This window comes from Equus asinus, chromosome 11 (genome assembly GCF_041296235.1).
Source record: "Equus asinus isolate D_3611 breed Donkey chromosome 11, EquAss-T2T_v2, whole genome shotgun sequence".
NCBI classification, from domain to species: domain Eukaryota; kingdom Metazoa; phylum Chordata; class Mammalia; order Perissodactyla; family Equidae; genus Equus; species Equus asinus.
Window position 1 is genome coordinate 4317722 of NC_091800.1, and position 6000 is coordinate 4323721.

Consider the following 6000-nt stretch of genomic DNA (forward strand, 5'->3'; position numbering starts at 1 on the left):
GACTTGACCTACTGCTGCCTTTGAAGATGCAAGAAGGGGCCACAATCCAAGGAATGCAGTGGCCTCTGAAGCTTTGTAAAGCCCTCACTTTACAGCTAGCAAGAAAAGAAGGACCTTGGTCCTACAACCGCAAAGAACTGAATTCTGCTAACAACACGAAGGGACAGAAAACAGGCTCTCTCCTAGAGTCTCCAGAAAGGAACACAGCCCTGTCAACACCTTGGTTTTAGCCCAGTGGGATCTATGTTGGACTTCTGGCCTCTAGAACTGTAAGATAATAAATCTGTGTGGCTTTAAGTCACTTAGTTTGTGGAATTTGTTATGGCAGCAATAGGAAAAACTACTACACTCTCCTTCAGGGCCTGGTTCTAGCTCAGCATCTCCAAGAAGCTGTCCTTGATCTCATTCAGAAACAACCGCTTTCCTTTGGACTGTGCGGAACTTCTCCCCTGATGAGAAATGGTCTGGTGCTGGTTATTCGCAGACTTGTCCCAATTCTCCCATTAGGCCTTCAGCTCCTCAAGGTTAGGGTTTAGGATTTAGGTGGATATAGTAGCTGTCACAGTATCTAGCCCCTTGCTCAGTACGTAGAAGCTACTCAACAATTTTCTTTCACATAATAAATGAACAAATGGAAGTCCCCATAAAGATGGCAAAAACAACATAATAAGTGTGCCCTTTCTCTTTTGTTTTCCCTCAGGTTAGATATTATCATCTTTTTTTCTTCTCCCCAAAGCCCCCAATACATAGTTGTATATTCCAGTTACAACTGGAATGTAACCTACAGGTCCTTCTGGTTCTGCTTTGTGGGATGCCACCTCAGCACGGCTTGATGAGCGGCGCTAAGTCCGTGCCCAGGATCCAAACCAGTGAAACCCTGGGCTGCTGAAGCAGAGCGCACAAACTTAACCACTTGGCCATGGGACTGGCCTCAGATATTATTATCTTAACTCTGAAATTAGAAGCCATTCCTTTACTATCATTTGTGGCCCCAAAAACATATGAATATTTACTGTTAACAGGAGATATTATTCTTGTAAAAATAATTAATTTTAATTAGTTATATTGCATGTCTTCCCTTAGAAGAGGACCTTAGAACTTTAGAGAATTAATAATAAGGAATGGATAGGGGCCGGCCCGGTGGTGCAGCAGCTAAGTTCGCATGTTCCCCTTTGGCTGCCCGGGGTTCACCGGTTGGGATCCCAGGTGTGGACATGGCACCGCTTGGCAAGCCATGCTGTGGTAGGCGTCCCACATATAAAGTAGAGGAAGATGGGCACGGATGTGAGCTCAGGGCCAGTCTTCCTCAGCAAAAAGAGGAGGATTAGCGGCAGATGTTAGCTCAGGGCTAATCTTCCTCAAAAAAAAAAAAAAAAGAATGGATAAAGAGACACTTTTACCTATAAATAATACCTATAAATCAAGGTGTTATTTTTCTTAATACTGCTGATAATAATAAGTTACTTTCACATCAAACAGTACTTGGCTTACTTATGAAGGAGTAAGTCTGTATTTTAATGTTTCTCTTTTAGGGTGGAATTATGATGGAGGTGAATATAAGTTGTAGTTAGAAAGAGAAAAAAGGTTAAAAAAAGATTTCTCCAAGATCAAGGGGCACGTTCATGTCCATCTATACTGAACAAATGCCATGATAATAGGAAGATGAATAGTACAATCATACACCACTAAAAATCCAGTGACATGAAGCTACAGTGTCCAAATAATCACTGTGAAAGCATAAAGAAAGATTCAAATATTAGACATGATTGCTCCCTTGACAATGGATGCATGAATTTCAAAGATTGCAGAACGAGAAATTTAAGAAGTCAAGACAAAGGGAATTTTTTTTTGGTGAGGTAGATTGGCCCTGAGCTACCAATTATTGCCAATCTTCCTCTTTTTGCTTGAGTGAGATTGTTGCTGAGCTAACATCTGTGCCAGTCTTCCTCTATTTTATTTGGGATGCCACCACAGTGTGGCTTGATGAGCAGTGCTGGGTCCATGCCTGGGATCTGAACCTGTGAACCTTGGGCCTTTGAAGTGGAGTGTGCAAACTTAACCACTAAGCCACCGAGCTGGCCCTGGGAAAATACTTTTTGAACAGTTGAAACTACACCAAAAATCACAACTCAGAGCTGAACTAACAGATTAATTTTATATCAAGAGATCAGAACGATAGATTTTGTTTTTACCAGGCTCTTGCTGGTTTCTAAGCTTCTATGATAACTTCCCAGTATACCTTTCATCTAGCAAATAAGGTACTGTTTATTTTTCAAGATGAATATGAGCTGAAGATCTCTCCAACGAATGTGCAACTACTCAAATATTGAATGTAGTTAGCTAGAGAAATTTTAGATAAAATCTGGCTAGGAAGGGAAGAATTGGTAGGAAAACAGAGGGAGAAGCCAAGAAGTGCAATTGGAGCAGAAGCTCAGAGAAAGAACACATCAGGAGACAGAACAGGCTGCAAGGGAGAGCTGAACTCCCGGTGGGAACATCTCCAAAGAGGACTGGTGCTCCTGCAACAGACAGGGCTGTTGGGTGTGGTGCCCCTCATTACTGTAGAATTATTCTTGGCAGTTTTTTCAATTTTCTTCTCCAGATTTTTTTTTTTTTTTCCGATGAGGAAGATTGACCCTGAGCTAACATCTGTTGCCAATCTTCCTCCATTTTGTATGTGGGATGCTGCCACAGCATGTGTGCTACACAGTGATGTGTAGGTCTGTGCCCTGGATCTGAACTCACATACCCTGGGCTGCTGAAGTGGAGGGCACAAACTTAACCACTCTGCCACCAGGCCAGGCCCTGTAGATTAATTTTTAATTGCTAAATAGAATAAATATAGTGAAGGATCACATAGGTTCTCAAGCCCGATTCCTTTTTATTAGCAGGCCCTTAGAAGAGGTCAAAAGTAACAGAGGAAGGTCCTTGAAAATACTCTGAAGTCTTGGCCTAATCTTCATAGAAGATAACACTATGTCACCACGTCCTGAGCACAGAGCTGGTCCCAGGTGTGGTCACCTTAGGGAGCCGTGTCTGAGCCCATTCTGGACTACATTTCCTCTGTAACTAATAAGCACTGGGTATTTGTATTTTGAAGGGAACCAGGAGATGTAAACCCTTTAAGATTCAAAGGACTGATTCTCTTTAGGTGGAATTTTAGGAATTATAAATATTTTTTCATTCATTTATTTACCACATGTGTATTGAATTCCTGGTACAGTTCTTGGCATTGAGATCATAATGGTGAGCAAACTCAGACAGGACTCTGTTGTTATAGAATTTGCAGCTTGAAGAAGGAGGCAGTTGTAAATCAAATCACCATAGAAACCAATGTGTAACTAGAAACGGTATTAAGTGCCACATAATCTGATTCCTCTAACCTAATGGACACGGGAGGCAGTCAGGGCTGGCCTTCCCAAAGGATTGACATCTGAGAGCAGACGGGCAAGTGGAAGTTAACCAGGCAAAGGGCAGGGATAGGGAGGGAGTAGCGTTCCAGGCCTGGCGACTGGAGAATGTCCATGGAGGAGGGGAGGACGAGGTGGGAACCTGTGCCAACTACAAGTGCCCAGTGAAGCTTTCGGCCAGTCTACTCTTGCTGCACAGGTCCCCTTTTTTTTCACCAAACAAACCCCCTCTTGGCGGCACTGGTAGGAGTGACTTAGGGGCCACCGTCAGGTTAGATGTGGGGTGCAAAGTTGTCCCTGGGCTGTTTTTGCAGAGCCAGCAGCACTGCTTTATGCAAATCTGGATTGTGTATTTAGTTGGAGGGGCTGAAGGAGATGCTGCTGACCTAAACCCCTCTCATGTCCCCTTCAGGCTCACCACTAGGCAGGGAGAACTGCCAGGGCCCACTTCCCCATCAGGCCAGGGCCCACAAAAACATTTTAATTTTAACTTCTTTTAAAATCAGAAGAAAAATGAATGTAATAACAATAAATATATGATAAATCAACCCTGGATTATATTTGCTTTTATACACAGTCATAAATATCATTTTAACTTTTAGCAGGGAAGGGAATCATGAAGGCAATAGTCATAACACAGCCCTGGCAAGTGTCTGTGGTGGGAGGCCATTTGAGGGGAAAGGCTTGAAGGGCAAGAAAGCCCAGGCCCCTGGACAGGGTGAGGATGTGGGACTTTATCTACCCAAGAGCAATGGGAAACACTGAAAAGGTCTATGCTGAGGAGGGCCATGACTGTAGAAAGATCACTCTGGCCCCTGTGTGGAGAGCAGATGGTGGGGCTGGTGGGGAAGGGGCAGAAGCAGAAGTGGGAAGCGTGTGGAGGTGAAAGATGATGGAAGTTCATCAGAGTGGGCTATATTAGCTTGCTGGGGCTGCCTAACGAAGAACTACAAAACTAGACAGCTGAAAACAGCAGCAATTTGTTGTCTCACAGTCCTGGAGGGTAGAAAGCCGAGATCAAGGTGTCAACAAAGTTGGCTCCTACTGAGGGCTGTGAGAGAGAATCTGTTCCAGGCCTCTTTCTTAGCTTCCGGTGACTTCAGGTGTTCTTGGCTTGTTGGTGGCCATCTGCTCCCTGTGTCTTCACACTGTCTTTCTCTCTATGTCTGTGTTCAACTTTCCCCTTTCCATAAGGACAGATAATCATATTGGATTAGGGCCTACCCTAATGACCTCACTTCAACTTGATTACCTCTGCAAAGACCTTATTTCCAAATATGATCACATTTGGGAGGTACTGGGGGTTAGGACTCCAACATATGAGTTTTGCAGGGACACAAGTCACTCCATAACAAGGGGCCAGCAAACTACGGCCTACGGGTCAAATCTGCTCCACTCCTGTTTTTCTATGGCCCCTGAGCTAAGAATCGTGTTTACATTTTCAAGTGGTTAGGGAAAAAAATCAGAAAAAGAATATTTCATGATTCATGAATATTATATGCAATCCATGTTTCATTATCCATGAATAAAGCAGCTAGGACAGGGCCTGGCACATAGCAGGTGATCGACAAATGTGATAGAATAATTGAAACTAACTATTTTCTAATGGTATGATATAGAATCCTATACATGTGTTGTATTTCTATTTATTTTCCATCTGGTTTTGATTCTTAGTACTTTTTCCCACTTATTGCTCTGAAAGCTCTTGTTGCTCTGATCTTTTTTTTGGTTCAGGAAGATTCGCCCTGAGCTAACACTTGTGCCAGTCTTCCTCTATTTTGTATGTGGGTTGCCGCTACAGCGTGGCCACCAACGAGCGGTGTAGGTCTGCAATGTGGAACTGAACTCAGGCTGAAGCGGAGCACGCTGAACTTAACCACTAGGCCATGGGGCCAGCCCCTTATTGCTCTGATCTTAAAAGAGCTCCCCATCCTTCCACATCCTCCATGGAGCCTTTCCTGATCCTGGATTGCAAGCATATGACCTCTTGTCTAGGAGGCAGCCAAGTATACTGAAAGACTCAGCCTTTGGAGCCAACATATCCCATTGATTGTGAGATCTTGACTAAGTTTTCTAAAACTTTTCAGAGCCTTGGCTTCTTCATTTATAAAGCAGGGATTCATATCTGTCTCATAGTGTCAAAAGGATCAAATGAGACAATGTATGTGAAAGTCCCTGGCATATGGTAGGAGTTTGTTGAATAAATAAACCTTTTATCTAAGGAAAGACTTTGAAGAGCTGGAGCTTACCAAATCTCAAAAGAGTGAAAAGAACATCCTAGAAGGGAGGATAAAGCCAATAATCTTTCCATGTTTTCACTCTAATGGATCAAATTATTAACACCAAATTTATGGAGGGAAATGAATTTCTACAGAAGGTAATAGAATCATATGCTACCAGCTACAGCCATAGTTGTGCGTTTTTAGGAATCATAAACAGAAAACCTAAAACAAAGCATTTATGATGATTTTTAAGTAAGGCACAATTGTGGCCAACATCCTGTAGATATTGAATTGTTTTTGTTATAAAACTATTTAGCTGTATTAAATTCTACATGCTGAAAAAACTAAAAGAATTTGGGGACTTTGAA